The following is a 16,144-nucleotide window of genomic DNA, read 5'->3' as shown; positions in this document are numbered from 1 at the left end:
ACTTCCGAAGAAAACCCACAGTTTAAAGGGAACATGGGAGAAACCTCAGGGAGAGCAACAGAGGAGGGATCACTCTCCCAGGACGGACAGACGTGCAATAGATGCCGTGTGTAAATTGAAAAGATAATACATTTGCAACATAGGTAGTCCAAATGTTTGGAAATGCATGTGTGTATAATAGGAAGATGATATAAGATACTATATGTATGCATGTAGTACCACCCTTGGTAGCGATTCCCTCTCTAGTTTAGCATACTCAGCTTCGTTGTCCCTGGCCATAGAATCACGATTTTATGGGGCCGGAAAAAACTGGGGGAAAATACACACTAGCCGGTACTACGCTATATGGAAAGGCCACCAAAAACTGGCCTGGCCTGGACGCTAAAGGACGTTAAAACGGGGCTAGCCGCTGCAATGGAAATGCGCTATAACATACCTTATTCTTACTCCGAGCACTACTTCTGCTCCTCCGTCGCTTCACACTTGCAGAGGGCGATTTCTCAACTGGCCGAACTGGTGTCCTGGTCGGTGATGACACCAGAAAGACCGATGGTACTGCATCTCCATTAAGTAACGGTTGTTCCATAAATCCCATGTTATGTTTTATCATACTCTCAGAGTAGTCGTCCGGAAATTTGAAATGTTCGCTGCATACATGAGCCTGTAAATCTCTCGGTTCGGGCCGGCCACATTTCGCTAGCCACTGCCTCCGAATGTACTTCTTACGCTTACCTTTTGGCAACAGATGGAACCGAGCATTCCGTGGATTGTTCCTATCAGAATTGTGGCAATATTTCGCGATACAGTGAGGCATATTTGAATAGAGAAACTACAGTAAATAACATGGAGATCAACGTGTCCTCGAAAACCAAACGCATGGTTTACGTCACGTCCGGAAAATGCCGGCGCCCACAGTGTTGATGTTATTTCGGTATATAATCGGTTTAAAATCACTGATAATGTCATCGGATTAAAAAAAAAAAAAAAAGACTGGCAGAGACTGGTCTGTTTTATCGGATGATAATTATTTAAAAATGAGTGTCATGAGCATACCATTCCTTTAATGATGACAGGAGGCACAGCAGCCCACTGTCTGATGGACAGATGTGTTCATGATGACTTATATATTTACTTTGATTCATTCACAGTGCGGCATAATGAGACAATAACAGGCTACAGATGCGGACATATACACACACACACATTTATATAAATATATACCATTTCAGTATCAAACAGAGCACTCTCATAATAACGTAACACTATCAGAGACTGGATATATACCCCCCCCCTCTCTCTGGTCGCTACAATGAGGAAAATAAATGACGGGCCAAAAGTTGTATTTACAAGTATTAAAAGTAAGCAGAGGACACCAAACCAACTGAGACCTGTCTGTCCGCTGCATCTACTACGTACACACTGTACCACACACACGCACCTACAGCTCCTAAAGCATAATCAGGCTACAGCCGTTGTGTATTTTATTATGTGAAGCATTAAATGGTTTTAGAAAAATATCGACTCTTTCTTTGTAGATATCTACTAAACTAAAGCAAATAAAGAGAGTAGGCCTGTTATACTGAGTGATATATATTATACACACTGCTCTGCTTTCTGCACGGATCTCACAGCTGTTCTCACTGTAAACATCGCGTCGCAATGAGAGCAGTTTCTAAAATAATATCCAGGGGATGCATGCAGAGCTGTCATTGGCTGAGATAAGTCCGGCCGTGCGTCACGACTCTTTGAAACATCTCTGTTCCCGGAAATGCATCCGCGAAGGAGCCGTGGAGGACCCATCAGTGTATCCTCGGTTATAGCTCCTCCAGAGAGCCTCCTCGACGCTCGATCCTCGGTCCTCGAAGTGCATTTAGAGAAATGAGATGTCCTTCAACATGGCGCGCTGAAATTCATTTCCGGGTCACTACCGGAGGACCGAGGAGTCGAGGAGTCGAGGAGGGGGATTTGATGAAATGAGAAAGGGCCACAGTATCCCTTGTATATTGTCTGGTCCTTTTCCCTGTGTTTTTCCTCCCTGTCGTTAGTTTCCCTGGTGTGTCTAATTGTCTGATTGTGTTCACCTGTGGCCCTTGTGTTTCTCCTCCCCTGCCCGGCTGTTTCTCGTCTCGTGATTACCCCTCCCTGTATTTAGTCTCTTCCTGTGTTCAGTGTTGGTTCGTCTTTTGTTTGTGACTGAGTTCACCGGTGAGTTTTCTGTTTTATCCAAGTTGTCTAGATTATCCTTGAAATAAAAGGCATTTTCAGCGTTATCTGCATTTGGGTCCTGCTTGCTTCACTCACCGTAACAATCTATTTATACCGCTGTGCTTGTGACACATTGACAAAACAGAGAAAACTAAACATGGCTCGACAAACTGGGGTTACATACTGTAACCCAGCTTCTATGAGTATAGGCACAGCCCTCTAAGGCTATCGCTATTGGGTAATCCCACTGCACGTGTGCAGCACTGACAGACTTAATCCACGCCCACCTATGACGTGGGCCCCACCTACGGACTCACTTCCGTAAAAATAGGAAGTAGTCCCTACAATCTGCTCCCACACAAACAGCTTTTCTTCAGCTATTCACGGAGTCAGTGGGGCCCGAACCTTAGAGGGCTGCGCCTATACTCATAGCAGTTGGGTTACAGTACGTAACCCCAGACCTATTTCGTATAAGGCTTCGCCCTCTAAGGCTATCGCTATTGGGTTAAGGGCGAAGCAGGATGTAGTCCACGCCCCACTGGTCCGTCCGTTACCAGAAGCACAGAAACACACCTACTCAATTAATAACCCATGTCCATTTCGCCATGCGTAAATGGAGCATCACATTCCCAGGGAATATAGCATTTAAAAAATGAATATTCTCCATACGGGAAAGAAGGTAGGCTAAATAGGCTACCTGTCGTTTATAAAAAGTAGAGCCCAAAGTCCCACTTGTTAAAAGATCAAAGAGGGGGAAAAGGGCAGCTCTCGAAGTGCCGACATTACTCACTCTGACAGGACACTCAGTACTGAGTGTGTCAGAGAGGAATGGGAGACATCCCTCAAAATAAACACGAATAAAAGAACAGGGGGAAGACCAAGATGCAGCAGTGCAAATGTCTTCCACTGTTATTCCTCCGTGCCACGCCGTGGAGGAGGAAATTCCTCTGGTGCCGTGCGCTTTGATGTTCTCCGGGGGATCCAACCCAGAGGAGAAATACGCCTGTGACACAGCCTCACACAGCCCGTGTGACAGGCGCTGTGCCGACAGAGGCTGCCCTATTGAGCGCTCTCTGTAATGCACAAACAGACGAGCTGCGTAAAGCAGCCGTGCGTGCAACATAGCATGACAGCGCGCGCACGGGACGGAGGAGATGAGATGTGGTTTCCTCCTCTGATGTGTGAGGAGGAGAAACGAAGCCATCCAAAGTGATTCCTCTCGATCTAAAAGAGCTTGTGATCACCTTTGGCATAAAAGCCGGGTTAGGGCGCAAAACAGCTGAACTGCCATCTCCTTGGATCTGGAGACATGACGGAGCCACAGAGAGAGCAGACACATCACTCACCCTTTTAGCTGATGTCAGAGCCAAGAGCAGAGCTACTTTGGCTGACAAGAACTTTAGGGGGACCTGATCTAAAGTTTCAAATGGAGCTTTACTCAGTGCGCGTAATACTAAGCCAAAACCCCAGTGAGGCGCCAAAGTGCGTGACACATGTCTGAGTCTCTGTGCTCCCCGTAGAAAACGTTTTGTCAGCGGGTGACTAAACACCGTGCTGACCCCAAACCTACGTGGCAAGATGAAATGGCAGCAGCATATGTTTTTACCGTGCTATAAGCCAATTCCTGTCCAGCAACAGCTGGAGGAACGACAGCACGAGGCAGGGGGCCCAACGGGGTGCAACCTGTTCCCTGCACACCCCACGGAACGCTGTCCATTTGGCTGTGTAGGATGTGTGTTCAGCAGCTGCGCTGATCGAACACCTCCCTGGCGATTTATGTAGGCCACCGCTGCTTTGTTGTCTGTTTGAATGAACATATGTTGATTGTACAGCAACGGGACGAAGTGCTGGAGCACTTTCCATACGGAGAGTAATTCCAGCACGTTTATATGGAGAGACATGTGAGCCAGCCACTGTCCCTCCACTGCCTGCGACATGCACGTTCCTCAGCCTGCGAGAGATGCGTCTGTGAACACTGCGATGTGTGACGTCACTCTGCTCAGTGGCACCCCCACTGACAGGACGTGGAGAAGCTTTCTTTTAACAAGAGTTCCTGCCGCTCTGCACGGAGCGCTAGACACTGTTCCCGGGATGACAGGGTTCCCTGTATCCCGTAGAACTGCAGGCGAACTGCAGAGACTATCCTCTGCCCATCCGCCTGCTCATCCATCTGTCCATCAGACACACGCGCCGCCACCCTGAGTACCATACATACAGTACTCTGATAGTGCCGGGTGTACATTCTCTGGATGTGCTGTGGTTGGTGGCAAACCACGCCAGAGCCCTCCACACGCTGCATTTCACACAGGCTCTCAATATGTCGCCGTTTAGGAGAAGACTCGTAAACCGTGCATTCACGCTCAACGTCACTAAGGGATGAGCGGAAGTGTGTGCAGTGCTGTCCACACAATGCGTAATAATGGCCCTCCGTGGGCTTATTACGACCGTGGGTAGGAGGTACGTCTGAGACAGAGAAAAAATCCGTGCTGCCTAAACCCAAAAAGTTTAAAGGTAGACGGATTGAATAGTAAGCCATGCTGTTTTATTAACCGATAAGTTAAAAAACCCAGCCGGCTTAGGCAGCGAGCCATGCTGCATATTATCTTTCATCTGTCCATTGAACACACGCGCCGCCACACAGTGCGCCAACCTGCTCTGGATGTGCTGTGGTTGTCATGGTGACGAGCCATGCCAGAGCCCTCCAGATGCTGCATTTCACACAGGCTCTCATTATGTCCACTGAAACACATTTTCCAGGTGCCGGCAGTCTCTTCACAGACGCCTGCACTTCACTGTAATACCACAGTACTCATACTGTGAAACTACTTTACATTTTGTAAAAATAAAATACAGTATACTGCTGTATTTTTTCAATTAACAGTAAAATACTGGCAGCAGAGATGCCAGCAATACACTGAAATTATACAGTATTCATACTGTTGAACAATTTCAGTTTATTACTGTAAAAAAATAAATAATTCACAGTAACATTCTGGTTAGGGGGCTGCCAGTAGATTAGTGCTGAAAATTGGCTGTAAAATAACAGCAATTGCTTACAGTGTTAAACTGGACACCGAGGTACGTTCACGCTCAACACCCCTAAGGGATGAGCGGAGCTGTGTGCAGTGCTGTCCTCACTGTAATAATGGCACTCGTGGGCTCATTACGACCGTGTGTAGGAGGTAGGTTTGGGACAGAGGAGAAAAACCATAAACAGCCGATTTATGCAGCGAGTAAGCCGGCTTACCCGGTGGGCCTTGCTGCTTATTATTATCCATCTGTCCATCGAACACACGCTTCGCCACTCTGAGTAATATTCTGAGAGCGCGCGACATGCTCTGGATGTGCTGTGGTTGTCATGGTGACGAGCCACGTCAGAGCCCTCGCCGCCGTTGCCCGTGAAGCAACCCAAGAGGGGCCCGGACCGAAAAGCTGCGAGAGGGCCTCCACACGCTGCATCTCACACCGGCTCTCATCCTGTCTCTGTTTAGGAGAAGGCTCGTAAACTGGACATTGAGGCGCGTTCACGCTCAAACCCGCTGAGGGAATGAGCGGAGGTGTGTGCAGTGCTATTCACACAGTGCGTAATAACAGCCCTGGGCTCATTACGACCGTGTGTAGTAGGCACATCTGGGACAGAGGGAAAAAAACGTGCTGCCTGCTAGCCGACAGGTTAGGAGCATCAGGTTTAAACGTCAAGCCTTGCTGTCTAATAACCGCCTGGTTAAATACAGCTGGCTTGCGCCACGAGCCCTGCTGCCTGCTGACTGACAGGTTACAGCCGGCTCTTGCACCTCCACACGCTGTATTGCACAGCGGCTCTCATCATGTCGCCGTTTAGGAGAAGGCTCGTAAACAGGACATTGAGGCGCGTTCACGCTCAAACCTGCTTGAGGAATGAACGGTGTGTGGAGGCATATCTGTGACATAGGAAACAAGCCCGTGCCGTCTAATCAAACGACAGGTTTTAAAGACAGCCGGTTTGTGCCGCGAGCCCTGCTGCCTAATAACCGACAGGCTATGAGGCAGCCGCTTATGTCACCCGGAGGAGAGCTCTCCTGAACCAGGGGAACTTGGAGATCTCATTAGGTGGCTGCCTTTCCGATGATTTCCGGGAGTTCCTGGAGAATACCGCCTATACTGCAGAGCCGAGATGGCGGATAGTGTCAGCCCGGCAGCCGAGCCTATAGACACCGGGCTCTGCACTGTCTCCCCCGTCCGGAGGAGAGGGAGGATGGGGCCGGGGGAACCACATGGTGATCCGTGAATGGAGGGGAAGGAGTCGCCTGACTGTTGCCCGCCACTCGAATCCAATAATCAAGGGCTTGGTCCACAGAGTAGGACTCCTGGACTAGCCAATCATCCCGGCCGCAGCCGCGAGAGCGTTCGCTCTCCGCTGTCTGTGAGCCAGAGGGAGACGGACACAATGAGTGCACGACACCTGGGGAGTGAGAGCCGCGTTTGCGTGCTCCAATCCCCGGCAGGACTCACCTGTATCGTCTGTGTAAAGCCGCTTCCTCCCTGGAGCGAGCCAGCCACAGCCGGTCGTAACTCATATGTCGGCTAACACCGAGCCCCGCCCTGTCTCCCCCGTCCGGAGGAGAGGGAGGGTGGGGCCAGGGGGAAATGTTTGCTTTCTAGTAAACAGCTCTGAAAAGAGCTTGTGCCTGTACAGTGCTTCTGCAACGGAGTGCTGAAGAAAAATGGGAGCAGATTGTAGGGACTACTTCCTATTTATACGGAAGTGAGTCCGTAGGTGGGGCCCACGTCATAGGTGGGCGTGGATTAAGTCTGTCAGTGATGCACACGTGCAGTGGGATTACCCAATAGCGATAGCCTTAGAGGGCGAAGCCTTATACGAAATAGAACCAGCTCAACGGCCTGTATTTGTTACAAAATATCATATAAAGTATACCAACCAAAAGCACATAGACAAAAAAAAACAACACTTTGATTTAACTTTAAAAAGGCAGTCACATAAAACAGAAACAGTAATCTAGGAACGTTTCGATGTATAATGTTTCACAAATCAGGCTAAAGTCATTATCCTGTTGTTGCACTCAGTGTTCAACAGCATTCAATCCATTTGGATAGAAGCTTCAGCGAGAAGCCTAAATCTAAAGTGACTTTGTTCTAACATGACCAGACAGATCCACAGGGACCCGGGGGCCACAGACAGCTGAGCTCACACTGTTTGTTGTGATACCGACTAAAACCCTGCTAATCTGATGCAGGACTCTGGACAGAACAGGTGGTCCCCTACTCAATACAGGAGCTAATAATGTTTATGGTGTGTGGGGGGGGGGGCAATATATATAAGTGCCAAAAGACATGTTTTTGCAGAAACCTATATTTAGTCAATTTTGATAGCACAATGAAATTGCTTTAGAATGATGAGACCATCAGCGTTTTCATTTGTTCCCTATAACCTCAACCTAAAGACCGCGTGCTAATAAAAGTGAAGGAGCTCTAATTAGCACCGATGCTAGCAGCGACAACAACGGCTCGAGCTTAAAGCGTGCTGTCTTAAAAGGTTGACCAGCTATTCTAATGCCACAAGCAAGCCCCAAGAAACGGTGGTGACAAAACGGTGGTACAACAACACCGCTGTCAGTCATGGGACACCATTGGAAACAAAAAGCTTTCTCCCATTGACTTATATTGAGATAGAGACATAAAATGAGCTAAAAGCTGAATCAATTTTCCCTCCATTTATTTGACTGAGCTGAGATCCACCATGGCTTCGGGAAGATAAGAGTACGCATGCTCTATGGGCCAGAAGTGGCCAAATGATCTGGGTATTTTTGTTCTCGAGTCAGGCCATTTTGGCTCCATGCGCCACCGAGCAACTTTTATAGAAATGAACGTGGCCGCCGCTCCAACGCCATATCCAGTTCTCTTTAAACATCTAATGGTCACAAACCAGCTAAATATGTGCGTATTATTCACTATAAGCTATCTTATCTCAATCTGTGATTTACATTGAAGGTTACCCATTACACACACAATATGTAGTTTTCTGCCTCAAGCTATCTCTAAAAAAATATATATATATTTTAAAACGTTAAAAGTGGAGAAAATAATCCAACAGTTTCTCAGAATTTGCAAAATGCACGATAATCCAAATCTCTGTTGTCAAATTGAATGCTTACTATATTATAAAAAGGACATGTTTCAAAACGTTATCACAAAGCTGATGCAAGCATTGATGTAGTGTGAAGCTGACCGTTGAGCGGCCCGACCAAGCAAGGAGGCAGAGGCAGAGAATTCAAATATAACCCGGTGTGGGCATTTATTCATCGCTGTGGTACAGGATACACAGCCTCAATATTGCTGCCCAGGTGAACACAGTTACCAGCCACAAGGATCTCACCCACACTACCAGCCTTCACCAAACAGGAAACACAGAGCCTAAATACACACCCACTAAGTTACCTTCGTCACATGTAGTATAACCTATATGTGTCATTGTAAAGTTGAAAACAGTTATTAGACTGTTAGACCCTAACTACAGAGGCACCCTCTTATGTCTACAGAATGCACTCACCCACGTAGCCGTTGTTCTGTTGTCAGGCATCACCCAGCCTTGAGGTTATTACACTGTTAATGGACCGAATAGAAAAGCAGCACAGACTGCACCTCCTCATTGTTAGCGGCTCAATGTTCCTTCTTTTTAGAGAAGAGGTCAAGCAAACATCCTCTGTGAGAACATTTGGTCCTCGTAGAAGGACCGCACATTAGATTTTACGACGTATTTAGTGCATTATAATGATGCATACAAAAGGACCTTAAGCCCCCCAAACACAAGTTAGAAATGTACTTCCTTTTTTTAACTTAATAATTCAGAGAGGCCATGACCTTTTTCAACATCCCACAGTGATTCACACAAGTGTTAACAGTGACACCGGAGACCTGCTAAGTACAGCTGTAGAAAGGTAATGAGATGTTAGTGGAGATGAGGTTTCCAGTGTTTTCAAAACTGAAACATCGTCAGTTAACGTCCAAACAAGAAACTCTTAAACATGCCGATAAAAGATAAAGCTCTCTTTCTGTCATACTTAACTGAAAAAAATCTTGGCCACAGCTAAAGGGAGTGTCATTGTAGGACTAAAGCAAAGTATTTCACTTGATGTTTTTATAGTTCATCTTGAAAGTGATCTCTTGATAGTGATCTCTATTGAATCGTTGTTAAAGAGGACATATGCTGCTCACTTTCAGTTTTATATTTGTATTGTGTGTCTCTATTGTGACATGTTACACGCTTCCACATTCAAAAAGCTCTTTACTTCTCTCATACTGCCTGTGCTGCAGCTCCTCTTTTCACCCTCTGTCTGAAACCAGATTCCAGTCTGCTCTGATTGGTTAGCTGGCTGGCTGGCTCTGTTGTGATTGGTCAACCACTTTGAGATGTCCCGCCCCTTAGCCTGCTATCACGTGCAATGTGTTTGAGCACTAGCCAATAGAAACGCGAGTGTAAGATAATGTGCGGGAGAGAAACTCACTCTGGAGGCGTGTGGCGCAGTGAGTTAGTGCGCTGATCTTTGAATCAGAGGATAGCAAGTTCGAGTCCCACTGCAGTCAGCATGTCGTTGTGTCCCTGAGACACTTCACCCCAAATTGCTCCTGTGGGGATTGTCCACAGTGCTGAATGTATGTAAGTCGCTTCGGATAAAAGCGTCTAACAAGACGCATGTAATGTAACGGTGGGAATTTTGGGATTTTAGCCTTTGCAGACCATTTACACAGAAAGAAATGTTTATAACACACTACAGAAAAAGAGAAAACCACAAAAAGCATAATAGGGCATCTTTAAAATATTTAGGTTAAGACCAATGTGGTGCATATATGAGTGCACTACTATCCCAAGAGCAATGCTGCTAACCTTTAGCATATGACCTTTTAATCATCTACAGTAACCCTCTATTATGTTTACAACAGATAGGAACTTGGCTGGCGCAGCTCCCAGCCGTTCTCTGGAAAATTACCTCATATTCACTCTGAGCATCTCATTCTCTGCTGTCCATGTCTTAAATCAACACGCTAAAACCATCGCTTCACAAGCAATCCCCCATAACCAAATGCGTTAAAGACTTTTTTTAAGGTTAACCATTTCATGAAATACTGTATCTTGCTCATTGGCACCTAAACTGTTTTTGTGATTTTTTGGTTCTTGCCAAGAGTTATACAAGAAGTTTAAAACCACTTTAGTGGAAAAAATGCATTTTTATATAAATATAGCCAAAATATTAAAACCTATTTATTTAAAGGTGGGGTAGGTAAGTTTCAGAAACCGGCTCGAGATACACTTTTTGTTATATTCCATGGAATGCTCTAAACATTCCCATAGGAATGAATATCTTAAGTGCTTTGACAAAAAATCCATAAAAAAATGTCATCTGTAGAAGCCGTAATACTGTAAAAAGTACACCCAATCCGTTTAGCCGGGCCGGCTAAACGGATTGGATGGCCTACCTGCCTGTCAGCCTTCCATCGGGGCACAAACTTATCTCGTGCCCTCATTGGTCATGTGCGCGTTCATGTGTGTTGGAGGAGGGGCTCTGTGAGGAAGTGGAAGATTTTCTCCGGTTGTGTATTTTCAAATTCTAGCGATCTCGAGCCGGTTTCTCAAACTTACCTACCCCACCTTTAAGGAATGTGTTTAACTGTAACTACATCTTTCTCAATTAATTAAATCTATTTAAAATGTTTAAAATTTTAAAAAACATTAAAAATATCCAACAAACACAATCCATTGTAGCAGATACATCTGTGTCAGAAAAGATTGATTGTTAAGATTTACTGGCAAAGATGATTTCTTATAATATGAAAGTCAGAAATTAAACTGTTTCACTTTCATAAATGGGTTTTTGTTCAGGAGAAAATAAACATTTCCAGTAAACTAGCTGAAGTAAACTGTTTTTTTACCGACACACAGAACATGAAGTACTAATAATTTACTGTCAATATTTCACACATCCACCAGAAACACTTTTCAAACAGCAGGGCACATTACAGCGCTGTTTTTTTGTCTGCAAAGTGGTTTGATGTTGGCGTGTGCATGGGGGCGAGCTGATGAGGAGAGTGATATTACCGATAATGGAGGCAGCTCATACTTCTGTGGAAAAACACACGGACAACCACAGCTCTTCCTGGGAATCCTGTGTGTGTGTGTGTGTGTGTGTGTGTGTGTGTGTGTGTGTGTGTGTGTGTGTGTGTGTGTGTGTGTGTGTGTGTGTGTGTGTGTGTGTGTGTGTGTGTGTGTGTGTGTGTGTGTGTGTGTGTGTGTGTGTGTGTGTGTGTGTGTGTGTGTGTGTGTGTGTGTGTGTGTGTGTGTGTGTGTGTGTGCGTGCGTGCGTGTGTGTGTGTGTGTGCGCGCGCGCGTGCGTGCGTGTGTGTGTGTGTCTTATTATCCTCCCAATCAACTGCCAAATAAGCTTCACAAGAATAATATATGTGCTTGAGATATGATTTATCTATCTGCTGTTGATAGAAATTACATACCCTCTTGGAAATTGACTACACAGTTGGACGATAACCATATCACCTCTTTATTCCTACTGGAAGAAATCTAGGGAAACTGCTATGGTTCTAATAAACGTGCTATTGCTCTATGAGGATTTGTTCTCAATCAGTTGATTTACAGAAAGATAATCAGCCAATTTGAAATGTAAAACTGTGGTGAAGACATGCAATGAGAGGGTTCGGGAATACATTTTGGGAAGGATATGGCCTGATAACACATGTGCAATTCATGAGTCAGACTGGAGGCGTACACTTCGTAAGTCCTTAACGAGTCACAGAGCACTGTTCCCCTAAATGGAATGCCATTTTGTTACCCACTCCCATTGCATGCTGCAGATTGTTTTTTAATGACGTTTAGTTTTTGTACACATACAATATTGTCTTTGAAAAATCTTACTGGAGCTCAGTATTGTTGCTTTATTTTACTTTAATTTAAGAATATCAGAATGTTGCTCTAGCCCAGCCCAGCTTAAGCTGGGCTGACCTTAAAGATGAACTTACTATTAAGCTTCTTTTTTTTTCCTATTACTGTTTAACTGAAAACGTTTATCAGTCAAAATATGTATTGTCCGCTTAATGTTTTATAATAAGCATAACTAACTGCAAAACATACGGAGCCCCTTAGAGGACATGGAGAAGGAAAAAAAATTATTTGAAAAAAAATAAAATGTTTTGCGAGATATCGCAAAACCCCGTTGCAGTTTGTAGACGGTCCCTAAGCACTCCTCTCCCTCCTCCAGCTGCAGATTGTGACCAATTCTTGATGTTTAGCTCGGATGATGGCGCGTATCGAACTCTTCTGATAAAAACGACTCTGTAGCTCGTTGTCTACCTTGCTATGATTGTAAAGTCATGTTGTTTGTATTTTTACAACGTTATGTTCATGAGTTATTGATCCGCGAAATTCGAATCTGTCAATAACTCAGCTCAGAGGGACGTGCATGTCCCCTCGCTCTGAGTGTTTTCTTGAAGTGTCTTCACCTATGTGAAACCCTTTATATACAGTCTATGTGTGAAACCCGTGCCTATTACCAAGCACTGATGTTATATCTTTATATTTAAGGCCAAGCTCAAAGTAAAATCGATGAACCACTCCATTGTTGTAGTTTCTGTGTTGCCGTAGCAGCCGAACTGACCAGGAAGTACTAAATGAAAAGTATTGCGAGATCTCGCAAAGGGGTTTTGCGAGATCTCGTTTTTCTAGGGGGCTCTGTAAAAACATGTTAGCACCAAATCCAAAACCAAAAGCACTCATTTTTCAAATGTTGTCAAAATGATATACTATATTATTCCAATCAAATAAATGTAGTGCATTACATTTAAATACTTAACATAACATCTCCCTTTCTTTTTTGCATACACACAAACCACTACACGCACACGCACACACACACACACACACACACACACACACACACACACACACACACACACACACACACACACACACACACACACACACACACACACCATGTATACATCACTTTAGGGGACATTACATTGACTTACATGCATTTCCTGGAGACTTATCCTAACCTTAACCATAACCAACACATGCCTAACCCTTAACTTTACCCTTAACCTTACCCTAATCCTAACCCTAAACCTAATCCTAAACCTAACCAAGTCTTCACCCTAAAATTAATGATTCCCCTCATGGGGACCTCCAATTTGTCCCCATAAGGGAGGCGAGTCCCGACACGTGACTGTGTAAACAGATTTAGGTCCCCACAAGTATAGTAATGCTAGACCACACACACACACACACACACACACACACACACACACACACACACACACACACACACACACACACACACACACACACACACACACACGCACACACACGGCGATGCACTGGAAGGTAGAGGGAATCAGGCTGGGAGCTTCTATAATTAGAGGAGCGTTCAGGAGCCAGACTGCTGAGTTGTTTAATGTTTAATGTCAGGCCTGCAGTTGCAAAGACCAAACCTCTGAGCCCCTCTTAACACACACACACATATTTATAACATCCCCTCACACACACATATAGAAAGATGCCTTTTGTTTACACAGAGAAGTAGGTGAGCAGCTGTAACAATAGTAAACTGAGTGGATTCAGGTTTCACAATACACACAAACACACACACACACACACACACACAGCGCTCTGACAACTGAGTGTGTAATTCCCAGCTATTGTCTGTAACCTGAAGCTTTGATGACATAGGAACCCAAAGCTACTCTGGACGAGGAAATGGTCAAACACATGACGAGAAAAATAGGAACTGATTAGCACATGGACAAAGACCATATGCTGGTCACTTTAAACAAATTATAGAGCTTTTGTTTGTCTATGATCTAATGTTGGATTTATACCTAAAATAACACCATCGTTTATTTTTGAACGATTAAACAGATTTCAAAAGATAAGAAAGAACCCATACCTGTCTTAAAACCATATTCAACTTTAAGGTGCAAACTAAATGTTGTTGCTGCTCTTCTCCACAGCAGTACATTGCTCAGCTCCCATGGCCATTTTCTCCTGTCTGTTTCTCATAACTGGAGGCACGCTGACCACCTTCACTGTAGGTAATAGACTGACTATGGAAAAGTACCTCATATAACCCCACTTCACAATCCACACTATCCAAACCATTCGTTCAAGTCATGATATCGAATTTGCTAGTTCTTTTTAAATATTCAAACTTTCTCCCTCCATCTGTTCAGCATATTTCCATCCAAAGCTAATGTTAATAAGGATTATTTGCTGTTGTTTTTGATCCCTCTAGATTCGAAGAAACACATGTCTCTTTTTTAATCTGAACAAATCCACATCTTTGGCCTTCTAATTGAATGTCCAAAAAACTAAGTAGAGCCAATAAATACCTCAATTCTACCCTTATTACCAATCACAATTGAGCCTATAAGCACTCCTTAGCTGGCATGATTTTGGCAGTAATATAGTACAACCTGCTGACTGTTGTTTATCTGTAGATTTTTAGTGTAATTAGAAATAAGTAGGTGTTTCAACAGCCCTGTTATTTACACAAAACCTACAAGTTGGTTTCCAAAACATTACGATGCTGGAAAATGTCACCACACCTTTTTCCACCTTGAGTAGCACGATAGTCAAATCTGTCCTTAAATAAACACAAATACATATTTAAAATGTTCATATAATATTCCTGTGAAGAGTTTTGGGCCTCGACATCTTATCGTATCTAACATCCCTTCTGTTCTGCTGCCTTGTCCAGATATCTTTTTAAAACTAGTCTTTTTTTTTCTTTTATTCCTCAAAGGAAAATATACAGCTTGTCCTCAGCCAAAACACACATTGACCAGGGAGTGGCAGGAGCATGAATGTTTTAGAAAGGAAGGGATTTCAACTCTGGATGACTTGGATAAAGAGCTGAAGACATTTTGTTTTTATAGTTTATATGATTATTTCCAGACATGCAGCAGTACTGACACTGGACACTGATTTGTATCCTCCCTACATGTTACATGGACATGTTCATTCCCTGTAAGGATGGTTTGGGAGGTTCTGGTCTGAGTTGCACTGCTAACTAGCAGATGCAGATACCAAGTGTCATTTTAAGAGGTTATTTGACCAAATTGCTTCACTCCTTTTGAGGTGGCAGTTTTTATGTTAATATAGGTCGTCTAAATAAACAACAGGGCTCATTAAACCCATGACATATCAGACAGACAGCTCCTGCGGCAGAGGCGGGTTCTCCGCCGGGCACTCACCTTGCTGTGGACCGGGTCTCTTCGACAGGAGGCTGGGGAGAGATGCGACGGACACTCCGGGTCTCGGCTCCCTTCTTGCGTTTATCGATAAAGCTAAAGGTATTAACAGTCCTCTGTAACCGTTCCCAGCTGTCGGGGGGATCCTGGAAGGTGACGGTGGGTCCCTATTCCTCCAGAAACGCTCTCTGTTTAATCTCTGCAGCTCGCGCTCGGTCCCTCTCTCCTGCCGCTCCGCCACCGCTACCCTCTGACGTCACGTAGGAAAGCCCCGCCGGTGACGTTACGCCGTCCGTACGGAAGCCCCGCCCCTCAGGAAGTCCAGCTGGCGTTTACTAAAATGTGATAGTGGGGGAAAAGAGGAAACCTACTGGGAAAATTAACTTACAGCATTGTGTTCAAACTCCAGGAACACTTTTTATCACTGCTCTTATCACTTTTAATCTGCTTTGTTTATTCTCAGACTAACAACAGACAATAGTATCTGTGATAGCCTTTTTATGGTAATCTTAGATCAGACAATTAGAATTCTTGTGTGATATATCATCCTGTTTGTCATCAAGGCTACATGTTCAGACATGTCAGAAACTACATCAGTTAGCTGTGGTGGATTCGCTCATATACTGTAGCCTACTTTTTGTATACAGCCTATCACTTAAAGATGGGGTATGGAAGTTTCACAAACCGG

General features: G+C 44.6%; 1 protein-coding gene across 3 annotated transcripts in view; it reads right to left on the bottom strand.

Moving 5' to 3' along the window:
* The window catches only part of rnf19b (ring finger protein 19B), a 43,857-nt gene extending 28,165 nt beyond the window's left edge, over positions 1 to 15,692 (bottom strand). For all 3 annotated transcript variants that reach the window (XM_034095079.2, XM_034095081.2, XM_034095080.2), the window contains exon 1: positions 15,460 to 15,692. The gene's annotated coding sequence lies outside the window, so the exon portion shown is untranslated. The remainder of the gene's footprint in view (positions 1 to 15,459) is intronic.
* Positions 15,693 to 16,144: the final 452 nt, after the last annotated feature.

Source organism: Pseudochaenichthys georgianus, chromosome 11 (genome assembly GCF_902827115.2).
Source record: "Pseudochaenichthys georgianus chromosome 11, fPseGeo1.2, whole genome shotgun sequence".
Taxonomy (NCBI): Eukaryota; Metazoa; Chordata; class Actinopteri; order Perciformes; family Channichthyidae; genus Pseudochaenichthys; species Pseudochaenichthys georgianus.
Note: the sequence above shows the minus strand (reverse complement) of the source record. Positions and strands in the feature narration are given on the sequence as shown.